The sequence below is a fragment of the Ursus americanus genome, chromosome 5 (assembly GCF_024610735.1).
Source record: "Ursus americanus isolate L20-20 chromosome 5, mUrsAme1.1.p, whole genome shotgun sequence".
NCBI lineage: Eukaryota > Metazoa > Chordata > Mammalia > Carnivora > Ursidae > Ursus > Ursus americanus.
Window position 1 is genome coordinate 73349279 of NC_142131.1, and position 16739 is coordinate 73366017.

At 38.7% G+C, this 16739-nt stretch overlaps 1 protein-coding gene across 1 annotated transcript in view; it reads right to left on the bottom strand.

Moving 5' to 3' along the window:
• The window catches only part of COMMD10 (COMM domain containing 10), a 196300-nt gene that overhangs the window by 54988 nt on the left and 124573 nt on the right, over positions 1–16739 (bottom strand). The window lies entirely within an intron of this gene.

Genomic DNA, 16739 nt, shown 5'->3' on the forward strand with positions numbered 1-16739 from the left:
AACAATGCTCTAGATAGCAATTCAGGGTACTGCTTGAAGTGACTGATGTCTAAGGAGTACTACTAATGGGAACAAAGAAAAAAATGGTCATACTGTTACCTTCTGCTAAGCACTGACCACACCATGGATGCAGAAAGGTACGATTGTAGCTACTACACCCGCAACATATAACGTCCTAGATATGTCAGTGCCTTTAAGACTAACATACCACAGTCAGAAGAAGGCCAAAACCATACTGTCTCAATTGGCATCTGAACCAGGTATTCAGGGAAAGCCCAGTGAACAAAAGCAAAAACTTCAAATTTCACTCTTTTTAATTGAACTGGAGATTTGCCTGTATTATTCATAGCCAGGAAATATCACCTATGGAAGTGAAAACTTAGATAACTTGAGTAATGAAATAATGACTCGGAGGAAAACAGCTCAAAATAATAAAATACAAGATTTCCTATTTGCCAGACAGTGTTGGTCTCCAAATATCCTGGTGTTTAAGCACTTAAGTAATATAATACAGTCTGGCCAAAACTAAACTAGCAGACGTTAAGAAGCTCTACTATGAAAAACTGCAACACCAAAAATTCCAGGTGAATAATTAGTAAGTTTATTAATTGGACTAATGATTGTATTTCATGTCAGTAACGTTTAGCCAAAATAATAGCAATAATGCCTAGTACCAATAGACCGTGGCATCAGCTCAACCTTATTTTAGACTATTTGAGAGGCTCTAAGAGTTGGCAAAACCATTTTAAGAGTATGACGTGATAGGGAGTAAACTGTATTTATTCTGAATTTGAGCCACTCCAAACCACCAACTTACGGGATGAGAGAAAATAAGTGCAAAACCAAATATCTGTAAGAGGTTAATATCCAAAATGTAAAAGGAACATTTTTAACTCAATAGCAAAAAAACAAATAACTAGATTAAAAAATAGGCAAAGGAATTGAATAATTTTCCAAAGAAGACATACAAATGGCCGACAGGTATATGAAAAGATGCTTAACATCATTAGTCATCAGGAAAATGTAAATCAAAACCACAATAAGATATCATCTCACACCTGTTAGGATGGCTGTATTTTGTCATCAAAAAAACCCCCATGAGACATTAAGTGTTGGTGAGGATGTGGAAAACCTGGAACTGTCGTACCCTGTTGATGGGAATGTAAAATGGTGCAACTTCTGTGGAAAACAGTATGAACGTTCCTCCAAAAAAAGAAAAAAAGAAAAAGAAAAGAAAAAGAAAAATAAATACCGTATGATCCAGCGACTGCACTTCTGGGCCTTTATCCAAAAGTACAGAAATCAGGATCTTGAAGAGATATTTGCACTAACGTTCACTGCAGCATTATTCACAATAGCCAAGATGTCAAAGCAAACTCAAATGTCCATCAGTAGATGGAACGGATAAAGAAAATGTGGTATGTGGAATGGAATGCAGTATTTTTCAGCCTTACAAAAAAAAAAAAAAAAAATCTTGCCAAATGCAACAACGTGGCTGGACTTTGAGGACATTATGCTCAGTGAAATGGGCCAGTCCCAGAACAGATACTGCATGACTCCACTTATGTGCGGTCTTTACAGTAGTCAGACACATAGAAGCAGAGAGCAGAATGCTGGCTGCCACAGGCTGGGGGTGGGGGGGACGGAATGGGAAGTTGCTAAACAATAAGCATAAAGTTTTAGTTGCGCAAGATGATTAACTTTTAAAGATCTGCGGGGCAGCGGCGCCTGGCTGGCTCAGTCAGTTAAGCGTCTTTGGCTCAGGTCATGATCCCGGGGTCCTGGGATCAAGCCCTGCATCGGGCTCCCTGCTCGGCGGGGAGTTTGCTTCTCCCTCTCCCTCTACCCGCCCCTCCACCCCCTGCTCATGTTCTCTCTCTTGCTCTCTCTCTCTAATAAATAAAATCTTTAAAAAAAAAAAAAAAAAGATGTGCTGTACAACACTGCACCTATCTGCAGCTGACAACACTGTATTAAAACTAAAATTTGTTGAGAGAAGATCTCCTGTTAGTTTTCTTACCACAGTAATAATAATAATAATAACAACAATAATAATAATAATAATAAATCTCCTAGACCATTACCACTCAGAGAGCAACGAAGAAAAGAAAATAAAAAACCAGAAGACAGTGAGGCTGCTTGGCCACACGGCCTCCTTCAGCAAAGCTAAGCAGAGGACGATGCTCTTTGAGGGGAACTTTCTAACAAACACAATTCAGAATACCTGCACATTGGAAAAATAAACCATATTTCGAACACACAGAAGACTTACTGAGCGAACCTTTAGGATATCGGAGGAAAAGAGCGAATACTGGATAAAACCTAATGACGTTTATATTTGATGGACTGAGCCAGAAAAAGGGAGTCAAGCGTACTTGAATTTATTTACTGTATCATGTATCTAACTGGTGTTTGCGTTGGGCTCAATGACATTTTAAATAAAAACCTTTTAAATTCCTTTTTTTTTTATTTTAAATAATCAAAAACCTCCACTCACCCAGGTTATGTCACTTCACGTCACCACACAGAATTTTACATGATACAAATCTACCTTTTCACTTGCCAGACAAACTGCGCGTGTCTTTGGTGCGCCAACAAACCCACACGAGATTATATATTGTCATATTTTGTTCTCCAGCTGTTTCATCTATGAATCGTTTGTCTCCCAAATTAAGACGATCAACTTCTTCAGGGCAAACCAGATGCCTTCTCCTTTTCTCTCTCTCAGCAGCTACCACAGTGCTGGGCTACAGAACTACTCGGTAAATGCTCGTGCAATCGAACAGGACCCTTCATCATTGTCATTTCTGTTCTCTGAAGTACAGCTGAATGGACTGAATGCTGTCGCGCTGTCAGCTTTTATACTTTGTCCTGCTTCTGTGACCACCGTGCTACAAGAAGGCAAATTCAATCTTTACATTTCTTCAATCAATGCTGCTCCTGCCAGGATTATCAACAACGACCACAATCAATGCCAGTTCAAGTGGTGAGTTTTATTACACACGAGTACCTGTCACCCGGAGGCTGAACCCAAAATACCTACACCAGACTCGTCACTATTCGTCTGCACCTGACGCAAAACAAATGATCAATCCTATATGTAAGTTCACTGCCTGTATCTTGCATTGGATAAATGGGAATTTAAAAAAATAGTTAAGAAGGGAAATAAAAAAAATAATTATTTTTAAACTAGGTAAGTTGTACTGGCAATGGTCCTGTCCAAATGTGAAGGTCAACTGAATTGTCATGCCTATAGACAGATATTTATTTTACACTATTTTGTAAAGAGATAAAATAATCGACCTTAATCCTATCACGAGCTGGGAGTCAAAATCAAAATCACAATTCTCATAGTAAGTTAATCTTCCAAAGATAAGACCATGTCCCAATGCTTATTTATTTACAGTGAATAAATTTTTCTTTGCCCATGCAGAAAGATTAAACTGAACTATGAAGTAGTTAAAGCTTGCTTATAATCAGGGTTAAGTTATAACATGAAACTAATTGAGGAGATAGTCACAGCAGTCCCAAAAGGTCCTATTTTAATAAGCTTGAGAGGAAAAGGATCAGAATCCAGGCTTAATTGTCATCTACAATCCTATGACTCATGACAAGTCACAATTTATGCAGCCACGAAAACATTCATTTAAAGTCATAGCAGGATTTTATCATCTCTTCAGATTTAATTGAAACTGAAGGAAAAAAAAAAGCAGTAGCCTATTAATGGTTCTTTGACAAATCTATTTTATTACACCTTTTATATCTCTAATTCTCTTACTTGAAATGAGAAAAAAATTACTATTTATGAACATGATAAATGTGTTATTTCCTTAACTTTAATTACTTTGCCTAAATTACTTTAAATTAAAATTAACATCTAGTTTGTGTCATGCAAAATCAACAATCATGAATAAAACTGTTCTATTTTTCCAATTTGAAAACTCTGGCCTAGAATATAAATGATGTTAGGATCAAAATGGTGCATTTGTGGCCCACACTACACTAGATTTTACTTCTCCTAACCCACCTTTTAAAGGTGAATTCAAAGTGTATTTTTAAATCAAGCCACCATAATGACTATTACCTATGTAGCTGAAAAACGCCTACCTGTACCACCTTCCACTGGCAAAAAACGGAGATTTTTTTTTCTCTAATTTAAGGAAAGAAGGAATGAGGCCAGAATGAACACCTAAGAGTCCCAGTGACAGTAACTACATTCACATTTATTGCTACAATGAAAAAAAAAAAAACCACCCCTTCTAATCCTGACTCCTATAAAAGACTTTCAGCTCCATTGAAATGTAAGCATATGTGCATTATTCTGATGACATTTTATTCTCTCTCTTGCCTTGTTGACATTTCTAACGTGACCCAGTTCAGCTAAAATTACCATAGTGAAAAAGTAGCTGCATTGTGATAAGTGATTTTACCTAGACACGCTGTCTGGTTCCCACTGGTATACACACACTGACATCCCTGGGTGAGAGAGACTAATTCCTTCTACTTGTCTTTTTCATGATAAAAGGCATCGATAGTGACTATTTAAAATTCCTTGCTTCTAAACTGAGAAACTGAAAGGCAGTGAATGCTTGGCATCATCAATCAAGTTGGAAAACGAAGCCCTGTAATAACACAAGCTTAAAAAAAAAAAAAAAAAATCCCGAAGCCACTACCTTGGGAAATGAAGATAACAGAAATGAAACCACGTAAGTGGGTGGTCTTAATATTTCTGGCCCTGTTCCCTGCTCCCCACAGGTAACAGTGGACTGGCGCTGGGAGGCATCTGAGACAAAACATAAATGAGGAATTTCAAGGACAGTACTATTCAGTGTTAAATTATCAGGAAGTATGAGTGGAATAAGAAGTCTCTGCAGGTAGCACCAGATTACAGATGCAAAATCAAGGAGTCTTTCAAAGATACTGTGAAAGATAGAAAAAGTAAAGTAGAAGAGGACCCCAAATGAACTGATGGAGAAGAAAGAGGACAGGCGGGTAATCATAACCAATTTACCCCCAAGTTATTAAAATTACTGGTAGGAATAATCATGTCTGCTCAAAGAAACCCACACCCCATCAGTTGAAAATGCGAAGCTCTAACAAGGAGGGAACTAGGGAAGAGGCTCGGGACCCTGAAATAAGGAGAAATAAAGGGAAAAGGATTTCTGTCCGTGGCCCGAATCCAGTAGTTAAGGGATGATACTTCTTAAATGACCGATTCTAACTTGTACCGAGGATAGTGAGCCTGCAGTACTGCTACAAACGGATCCCGCTTACCACCCTTATGAGCAAGGAAGGCAAGAGAGAGTGAGAGAGTCAGGCAGTGTGGGCAGGACAGGTATATTCACCAACACTTTGGGCCTTGGACACAGAAATCATGTGAATTTGTGCAAAACGAAGGAGCAGTTAGACGAAGTCTGACAGTGAGTGCTTACGTTTTAAACTGTCAAAATCAGCAATTTGTCTATATGAAAAACTCCTAATAGTATTTAGTGGTAATAATAAATCGTAACTGCGATTTTTATGAATGAATATGGGATTTCGGTGTGGTTGAAGTCACGCTGGGACTCAGAGGTCCTGGACGCCTGCTGTGTGACAGTGCGGGGGAGAAGGAACATCCACTGTGTGCGTGTGACCTGATCGGCACAGGGAGTGGACACCGACGGGCGCTCAGCTTGAGGCAAGGAGGGGTAAGGGTTTAGAAAAGGCTTGGCTGGGCCTATACAAAGGGAGTCTACAGACAAAAAGTTGTTTTCAGGAAGGACTCTGTTGAGACCTGGAGTCCAAGTACAGTGGCGAGGATGAAAGTGAACGCAATGCCATTTGGAAGCTCTGACATTTGCATCTGAAAGAGCATAAAGAGACAACATCTCTAACGACAAAGAGCTGCCCAAGGCACGCGCTACAGCGAAGGTGGTGAGGGTCCAGCCTCCCACCAATGCCTGACAAGACAAGAGTACAGCAACACGCGGAGCTTGTGCGCACCAGTGAAACAGCCCTGGGGACTACCGGAATAAACTGGGGTGACAGGTAGGACATGAACCAATATCACAGAGATATTACCATTAACATGACTGCACGTGAACCCCCAGAATGGTGTGCCTTGAGTCTCTGAGACTGTTCTATTCCGACAGATGTGATAAGGGAGAGGGAACAAATTTAGCAAAGGGTGCTAAATTTAACAAATTTAGCACATATCTAGAATAGACTTCTAATTCTATAATGCTTAGTAAAGGAGTCTTCTCCCCAGGGACACTCTCTGTAACATCTCTAATGGTGCTGTTGGGGGGCGGTGGTGGTTTTCTTATGCATGATGATGACAACCACAACAATGGTATTTGCCTAGTGCCGCCTACGGTGAAAAACACTTCATTATTCATGAACTCACTGAATTCTCACAATGATGTTTTGAGGAAAGTACGGCTAGGCTCGAACCTTGCATGAAGAATGGAACTGAGCGTAGAATTCATCCAAGGTTCCAGGGAAGGTAAGTGGTGGCTGCAGCTGAGGGACGTCTTGGGAAGACCTCTGCTCCAGAAGCGTTCTGTCTGGCAGAGTCACTGAGAGTGCACAGAGTGGAAACCCGAGAGTGTCATTAGCCAAGGCCAGCAGCAGGGAGAAGGCTGTGGCAAGGAACCACGACCTCAGTCTCCAGCTTGCAGCTCACCAGGAGAGGAGCGGAGTTCAAGTATTCTGAGTCGGGCTGTGTGGTAATGAGTGTTTCTGCAATATGCTAGAACTCCCCCAGGGTTCCCTCCACATCAAGGAAAGTCACAGCTCCTCAGGTTAAGGGCAGAAGAGGAATTTCCGAGTGGCTTGCAGTGAGGCTAAGAAATGAAGATGACTTTGGTCTTCCCAGGCTGACCTCCAGGTTCCCCTCAAACCTTGGGAAGTCAGCATTCCCCAGTTCACGAATGGGAATGTGGATCTCAGAACTCGAATCCTGCCCACAACCTAACCACGGTCTCGACTTTACTCCAGACCCAACCACCACTCGGCTTCTCAGAAGTGCAAGCTGGGAACCACTCAAATTATAAAAACTCTCCATATGCGCTCCATAGGAAATGGACTACAATAAATTCTTCAAAATAAGCAATAAATGATAAGCATACATGACACAAAATGTCACAAATGAGAAGGCCAAATACAAAACGGTCATGCTAGTTTATGTACGATCATCTAAAAATGATAAATCTTTAAGCAAGACATAATTTCAGCTGATAAGTAGTCTGGAACACCAGCACTTAAATTTTTAAGACACATTTACAGTCTAATGTTACATACCGAATGCTATATATAATAGTGGCAAAATAAATTTATGGCCACATTTAAAATGCTAGATTAGATAAAATCAATTACCTTTTACAGGTTCTTTCTTCCCACTACAGACTCTCCAGCTTAAACTGCATTACCTGTCCAAAAAACTCTAACTTTCATTCAAGCAGTTGGTAAAAACTGAATGCTGGTTATGGACGAGACATTGTATTTAGGATCTCTCACCCTCATGAACTTTACGCTTTAGAAAGAAGAAAATCCAAGAAAACGGGCAAAAGAACTGCAAGCTGTAATATCAGGTGAAAAAGAAGTTAACAATGGATAGGCTGGGCATGGTGCTCATGGCACACCTCCCTAAGGACATACGTTTGAGCTAAGAAAGTGACAGAAGGAGCTAGCCATGTGCAAAGCTGGAAGAAGAGTTCCAAGCAGATGAAAAAGCATGGCGAATAAGCTGCAGCAGAAAACTACTACCCTGTGAGGAACTGCGAGGATATGAGTGTGACTGTGGTCAATGAATGAGATCAGGTGGGACAGCAAGAGAGCTGGGGCCCAATGAACAAGGTATCATAAACCACGGAAAAGAGTATGGAGATTATGCTGAGTACCGTGGAGAGTTACTGACAAAGTGTTTTAAGCAAGGGGTGATGTGATCCAAATAACATTTTAAGGTCAACTTTAAACTGTATAAAAATGGATTAGAGAGGCTGCAGTGGGAGCCAGCAAAGTCAAAGGACGATGACACTTTGGAACAGGTGGCAATAGATATAGGAGGGGAAGTAGATTCAAGATATAATTTTTTAAAAGATTTATTTATTTATTTTAGAGAGAGAGCACGCACGAGTGGGGGGGGCAGACAGACAGGGAGAGAGAGAATCCTCAAGCAGATTCCACCGATGCGGGGCTTGATCCCAGGACCCTGAGATCATGACCTAGGCCAAAATCAAGAGTCAGCGGCTTAACTGACCGAGCCGCCCAGGGGTGCCTCAAGATACAATCTGAAGAAAGAAGCAATATGACTAAGAAATGGATGGGGGAATGTGAGAAAGGAATTAAGGGCTGAGTCCTAAGTTTCTGCCTTGAGTAAATTTACGGTAACGTTACACCAAACTGTAAAACTCTTCAAAACGAACATCTAAGTCCCACTGCACTCAAAGGGACTTGTAGAAAAAGAGCTTTGTGGCTGTAGCAACTTCTTACGAAACATGTCTCCAAATGCAAGGGAAATAAGAGGAAAAATAAACTACTGTGACTTCATCAAGATAAACAGCTTCTGCACAGCAAAGGAAGCAATCAACAAAACTAAAAGGCAGCCTAAGGAACGGGAGAAGATATCTGCAAGTGACATATATGATAAAGGGTTGTATCTAAAATATACAAAAAATTTATCAAAGCTCAACACCCAAAAAACAAACAACCCAGTTAAGAAATGGGCAGAAGACATGAATACACACTCTTCCAAAAAAGACATCAGATGGCCAACAGTCACTTGAAAAGATGCTCAAATTCATCATCAGGGAAATATAAATCAAAACCATAATGAGATACCACCTCACGCCTGTCAGAATGGCTACACGGAGCAACACAAGAGACAACACATGTTGGGGAGGATGGAGAGAAAGGGGAACCCTCTTGCACTGCTGGTGGGAATGCAAATTGGTGCAGCCACTCTGGAGAACAGTATGGAGGTTATTCAAAACATTAAAAATAGAACTACCCTACGATCCAGCAATTGCACTACAAGGTGTTTACCCAAAGGATACAAAAGTACAGACTGTAAGGGACACATGCACCCTGATGTTTATAGCAGCATTATCAACAAAACCCAAGCTATGGAGAGCCCAAATGCCCACTGACTGATGAATGGATAAAAAAAGATGTTACACACACACACACACACAGGAATATTACTCAGCCATCAAAAAGAATGAATGATGACATGGATGGAGTTAGAGTGATTATGCTAAGTGAAGTAAGTCAGAGAAAGACAAATACCATCTGATCTCAGTCATAAATGGAATTTAAGAAAGAAAACAGATGAACATATGGGAAGGGGAAAAAGAAAGAAAGGAGAGGGAAAGAAGCCCTAAGAGACTCTTCAAGACAGAGAACAAACTGAGGGTTGATGGAGAGAGGTGGGTGGGGAATGGGCTAGACAGCGGATGGGTATTAAGGAGGGCACTTGTTGTCAGGAGCACTGGGTGATGTTTATAAGTGATGAACCACTGAATTCTACTCCAGAAACCAATTTTGCACTGTATGTTAACTACCTAAAATTTAAATTAAAAAAAGAAAAAAGAAAAAGAGCTATGATTTAGGACAAGACTAGTTAAAGAAGGAAGGAAGCACGGGAGGGAGGAAGAAGGAAGGAGAGAAGGGAGGGAAGCAGGAAGGTGGAGAGGGAAGGAAACAGGGACAGAGAGACAACAGGAATCCTTGCCATTATTTGGGGTATTCCAATACCCCGATCTTATGTTACAACACTAGATAAGGTATTATACAATGTACCTAGGCTGATTCTTGTTAACTTATCTGCCCATCTCCATACTTATTTTCCACTTAATAGATAATTAACATAAAATAAGCATGCTCTATAATCAAAGCTCATGCTGGAACTAATTTCTTCTACACTTCTTAGAAAAACCACAACTGTATACTGATGTTTCATTCCAAGTAAATTTTTAAAATAAGTACTTTGCAGCTTAAAGATACTCTGAAAACTTAACAAAAGAAGCTGTATGTGCTAATCAAATCTAGATATACAGAGTAAGAAAACTTTATAATTTGGGGGTGGGATGGTTTCTTTTTATTTATTTTGACATTTTGACACTTTGACCCCCATCCCCCCAATGTGGGACTTGAACTCAGGACCCCGACATCAAGACCTGAGCTGAGATCAAGAGTCCGATGCTCAACCGACTGAGCCACCCAGGGGCCTCTGGGATGGTTTCCTGAAAGGGACAGGAAAGCTTCTTAAAAGTGACGTCATTGTCAGTCTTTCGAGGAGGGAGCAGAATCAGGTGTAGCAGAGGAGATGATGAAGCGAGACTCAAGAACTGGTTCTGATCGGACATATTAGTATTTAACCAAGTAAAGCATTTTACCTGGTTGTACTCTAGTTTTGTCATCAGTAAAGTAAGTAGATTGTAGTACTAATCATTTGTTTCCCTTCTAGCTGTAAAACTCAATAATTTCATGGAACTATATTAAAATAACTAATATTATAGAGGGAATATGTTAGAAGAGCTAGAGAAACAAAGGATCTAGTCTCCTTAAAGAAAACATTCCCACATCAAATACAAAGGACAATAACTTGTTTATTGATTTAACCTGGGAACCACCAAGAAATTCTAAATGCATAGTAGGTACAGTGCTAATCACTGCAGAAAACATAAAAATGGATTGGTTAGTTACAACAGAACAAAGTAGTCAACAACACAGGACATAAAATTTTCCTTTGAGAATAAAAAATACGTGCACTGCCTTTTAATTCCAAGTTCCCCAATGACCACAAGTCCAATGCCAAATTATTCCAACCAAATGCCTAGAAATCTGACAGTGGTGAGAATGAACAGTGACTTGAACTGCACTATTAAACACACATAGACACAAATTACAGAAACTGAGGACAGCCTGTCAGCTAAAACAGAAATTTGCTGTCCCTTAAGAAAAAAAAAAAGTATAAACTATTGATAGGAAACTGGAAAAGCTGAGATATGAGTTAATATCTAAAAACTTCACTCAAATTTTATTGAATTTTAAAGGTTTTTTAAAAATATATATACTATTAAAATCAATAAGGATGAGTAAGTTCAACTTCTGGTCATGACTGATGTGGTCACACAAAACGCCAAGGACAACAATGATAATGTACAAAGATTCATACAAACAAACTATATATATATATACACTGCAGTCACGTCTACTCACTAATGTATGGGTAGTTCTGGAATGTGAAAGAAGGTAAGAAAGAAAAATTAAAAGCAAACACATTTGACAACGAGTAAAATGTTTGTATTGTCAGACAACTGACCCTGTATGTAGAGAACTTGAGAAATCCACCCCCTCCAAAAACTAGTGGAACTAATAAACACACTGAGGTAAGTCACGGCTTACAAGGCCAATAGTAAAAGTTAACTTGTATCTCTATATACTAACAACAATTCAAAAGTGAAATTGAGAAACCAGGGGCGCCTGGGTGGCACAGCGGTTAAGCGTCTGCCTTCGGCTCAGGGCATGATCCCGGCGTTATGGGATCGAGCCCCACATCAGGCTCCTCCGCTAGGAGCCTGCTTCTTCCTCTCCCACTCCCCCTGCTTGTGTTCCCTCTCTCGCTGGCTGTCTCTATCTCTGTCGAATAAATAAATAAAATCTTAAAAAAAAAAAAAAAGAAATTGAGAAACCAATTCTACTCATAAGAGCTTTCAAAAAAAAAAAATCCTTAGCAAAAAATTTAGCAACATAAACAAATCTATTCACTGAAAACTACCAAACCAATCTTAATATACAGAATTTATATACAGAAATGCAAAGAACGTAAAGTAGGCAAATAATTTTGAGGAAGAAAGGGACGTAGACAGAATTTTATAACCCAGTTTCAAAAACTTGCTATAAAGCTACAGTAATCAAGATGATGTGGTATTTTGCTCTAAAGGTGGACATTTACATCTGTGCAGCAGAACAGAAAGTCCAGAGATAAACCCTTCCATTTATGATAAATTGATTTCCGACAAAGGTGCCAGCAGGGAATTATATGAAGGAAAGAACAGACCACATGGCTATCTAATGGTCCCAGCACCCCTTGTTGACAGACTATCCTTTCCTCTATAAAACTATAAAACTTCTGGAAGAAAATAGAGGAGAAAATCTGTTTTGACCTTGGGCGAGGCCAAGATTTCCTACATATGACACCAAAAGCATAATCAATAAAAGAAAAATTTGATTAACTGGACGACAAAATAAAAGTACTGCTCTTGCAAAGGTATCACTAACAAAATGAAGACATGCCACAGACTGGGAGAAAACATATCTTATATGTAAGATATATATATGTATATATATATAAATTTTACATATCCAGAATATATAAAATTTCAATAACTCATTAATAAGGAGACAACACAGAAAAAATGGGCAAAAGATTTTAATAAACACTCCACCACAGAAGATATATGATGACTAACATACACATGAAAATATGCCCAACGTCATTAGTCTTTAAGGAAATGCAAATTGAAAACCACAATAAGATACCACGACACATCTGACAGAATGGCTAAAGTCTCGAAGGCTGACGTTATCAACTGCTACTGAGGAAGAAAAACTGAAAGCTTCCCACTAGGCTGGTGGAAATGTAAAACAGTACAGTCACTTTAGAAACGTCCAACAATTTCTTAAACAGTTGAACATAAACTTACACCAACTCTACCTAGGTGTTAGCATAAGAGAAATGAAAGTATGTGTCCACACAAAGACCAGCATGTGAATGTGACAGAAGCATTATTCGTAACAGTCCTAAACTGGAGAAAATCCAAATGTCCATCCACTGCAGAATGGATAAAATACGATATATTTATACAATGAAATACTATTAAACAATAAAAAGTAACCAACCACCAATATATTCCACAATATCAAGGAACATGATGTTAAGTGAAAGAATTCAGACACAAAAGACCACATACTTCTGAAATTCCCAGAAAAGACAAATCTATACACACGGATAGCACATCACTAATTGCCTAGGGCCAGGGACAAGGACTGATCACAAAGGTCCCTAAGGGAACTTTTTAGAGTGATGCAAATATTCTAAGACTGGACTGTGATTTTGGTTGCACAATTCTATGAATTGGTGAAAAATTATTAAATTTTACACTGATAATGGTAAATCTTACAACATGTAAATGAAGTGTTTATTTTTTTTCAAGTCTGATAATAAGACTAGTAAACTTACAGTCTCCCTGCAAATGAAAATGTGATAGTTTACAACACATAACTGCTTTGTGTGATTCCCAATAAAATTAAAGTATAAAACTTCATGAACAATACAATTCTTATTCATTTTATTCTACAACGAATGTCTTCTTAATATCACACAATGATTTCAAAAAGACCCTCATAAGCTGAAGATTCACATAGCGATTCTTATGGGATATATAAAATGTTGAAATAATACTCTTCATCTTATATTTAAATTTCAAAGATTATTCAAGTCATACTGTAGTACTTCATCCACCTTAGGCCTAGATTTTATCACAGAACCATGGAACTATAAGCACTGAGCAGGTATTGAAACAAAAATAAAATTTAGTACTCATTCAATGAACAAATATTTATAAAGCGTCGATGATAGACCAGGAAATGGCTGGGCATTGGAGATACAATGATGAATAAAAACAGAGGTGGTTCCTATCTAGATCCTTCTAATTCTACTGAACACACACAAAGCAAGTTCCCTACCAAAGTCCTCATATAGATTAATGACTTATTTGAGCAGCAAGATTTGTGGACTATTTGTCAATGAAAAACTATTAGTTCAATTTGTAAAAAAAAAAAAAAAAAAGGGGGGGGGATTGAGTTAAACTTCCAAACTCAGTTTCCTTAGAGGACTTGGGCTGAAGAACCGAAAAGAACATCATAAATGAAGAGACCTGGAGATGGAAGCTCAAAATGCCTTGTTCTAAAATGTTCCACAACAAAAAAAAATAGATTAATAGTAAAACCACTTCCAAAGACTCACAGTGGTGCTTCTAATACATGCTTTCGTTTAAAAAAAAAAAATATGTACAATGAGTTCAGCTCTCAGAAACATAAAAATGCTTGAAGCAATTAGGCAAGGAGCACCAACCACGATACCTTCGATCTTAAGGCTACACTGAGCACTTCATTTTAATCAGATGATTTCAAGTGTTGCTTTTTTAATCACTCCAGTCTGGCTTTGCCTCCTATCACTGCCTGCACGCCAATGCTCCTGAACTTCGTGAAGAGTTCCCTACGATACATCGTAGCCTCTTCAGAGTTTTTGAACTTGCTATTCCCACTGCCAATCACATGCCCTCCAAAACCCTTTTCTCTTTCTCTCTCTCTGGCTCTTATTCAACTGTACGGTTTCAGTTCACGTCTCAGCTTAGATCTTTCCTGAGGTTCCCTGGTCTAGGTTAAGGCTCCCTGCACTATGCTCTGAAGGTACCATGAGCTATTCCTTCTTAGAACTCCTAAAATTTCTAATTAGAAATGAATTATCTGATTCACCGATATGTTTGCAAATGTATTCCCACAGCCTAGGAAAGTCTCTAGCATCTAGTTTGGAACTCAATAAATATTTGTTGAATAATGGCATTCAGGTAAAATATGGATAAGCATATTCATTACCTCTTGCTTCACATATTATTTTGTAGCGAAAGCTCTTTTCCTTAGTATATAAATTTATTTTGCACTCCTCATTACTGAATAAGTAGAAATACACTGACACTTCCCAAGTAGTTCCTAGACTTCATTTCCTCACATCTTCTCCTGTTCTTTTAAAAAAAATATCACTTAATATAGAATAGATCTGATGCCTATACAGGCTTGCAATGTATAGTTTACAGGTGAACAGCAAAAATACAGTGAAGGATGTCAACTTGAAAGGAATAACAAACACAAACAAAACTAAAATAACACAAAGTGCTATTCGATATTTTATATAGTCTAATTAAGAGCAATCTGCAGGTACCAATCAACTAAAAGAATCGTCATGTGAAAAAAAAAACTGTTGTGTTCTTTTGAATTCTAGTTTCTTTTGTGAACAAAAGGTCAGAATGAATAACTGAGATAATTTCTTGTAAGGTTATCTTTCTGTCCAACCTCATGTTCCTGAATAGAACATTAAATTTGCTCATAAAGCATTGTGTCAACTTTATGACCACAAGGAGACTCTATTCTACTTTTAACAGCATATTCCCATTTAACTAGATGACTCAATGAGTCAATTTAAAATCCTTTGGCATATAAGAGTTTGATAGTCTAATGGGTACAGAAACCATAATTGTTAACCGAAATAATTCTAACCTGTATTACAAGTTTCCATGTTTTTACCAACAGAGATTTCAGGATAAGTAGATTGCCAATTTAAACTATTAAAACTTAATTCCAACTGTCAAAACTAACTTTTCTTAAGATCCACATAAACTGTCTTGCTATTTATTCTTTTCTATTTCAGGAATATTTTCACGAAAATAGAATAACAGGCTTAAATTGAACTTAATTATCCCTAGACAGACACCACAATTTCTTAATTGTACTCTGCGCCTTCCCCCCAACTCCTTAATACCCCAGGGAGCATTAACAAGTTTTCTTCCCTTGATCACACATCTATCTGGAACATACTCACACACTTAATCAATGCGGGCTGGTGCACCGGGCGTCCCCACGCCCCGTGCTCACCGAAGGACATACACCTATCAAGGGACTCAGGACAGATCTTCTCACAGCCCTGCTGTGCAGATTTGGTTTTGTTTTTGTTTTCCGGTTGAACTGTCTCTGTCTCCCCATCTACTGATTTATCTATCTAGTTATTTTTCCTCCGGTCAGAAAAAGAGTCTCAGAAAAGAGAGGATTCCAAAAATCTACCCTGAGAACGGGGACTGGGACTGAAACGTAACATCCGAAACAACCAGCAGAGCCACCTCAAACATAGCTTACTAAATTGAAAGTACATAAACATTTTTTTTTAATTTAAGAACAATTTTATAAAAGCAGAAGCTATCCTGTAACTTTCCGAAAGCAATGATGTAACTTTCAATCTATACATAGCCCACGGTCTACGCTTTGTCAAAGTTCAACACCCGTAGTTAGTATTATAAATCTAAGGAGTCTTTTTCATAGCTTTTCTAAGGGATCTTGAATTTTTATTTTTTTTCCCATAGTTTTATTTTTTATTTATTTTTTCTAAAGATTTTATTTATTTACTTGACAGAGATAGAGACAGCCAGCGAGAGAGGGAACACAAGCAGGGGGAGTGGGAGAGGAAGAAGCAGGCTCACAGCGGAGGAGCCTGATGTGGGGCTCGATCCCATAACGCCGGGATCACGCCCTGAGCCGAAGGCAGACGCTTAACCACTGTGCCACCCAGGCGCCCCTCTAAAGGATCTTGAAAACACAGGCTCGTACCAGGAGTCTGTGACTGACTAGCTGTGTAAACATGAGTATCTATCACCAGGGATATCCTCGGCAGTAAGATGAAGGGGCTGGCGTTTATTTCGAAGACAGCCTCCTTAGAAAAGCGAAAACAAAAACAAGACCCTTTACAGATTCCCATGGGACAAGAGGTATTACGTTCTTACTACTTGTTGCTTAAAAACAGTAACGACCAAATTTAAAAACCTAACCGCTCGGTTGGTGATTTAGATGAGTTATGAAATAACTGAGCGCCTTTGAAAATCTGAACTAACAGATGTGCGCTATATTATTTTTTCAGTGTTTAGATA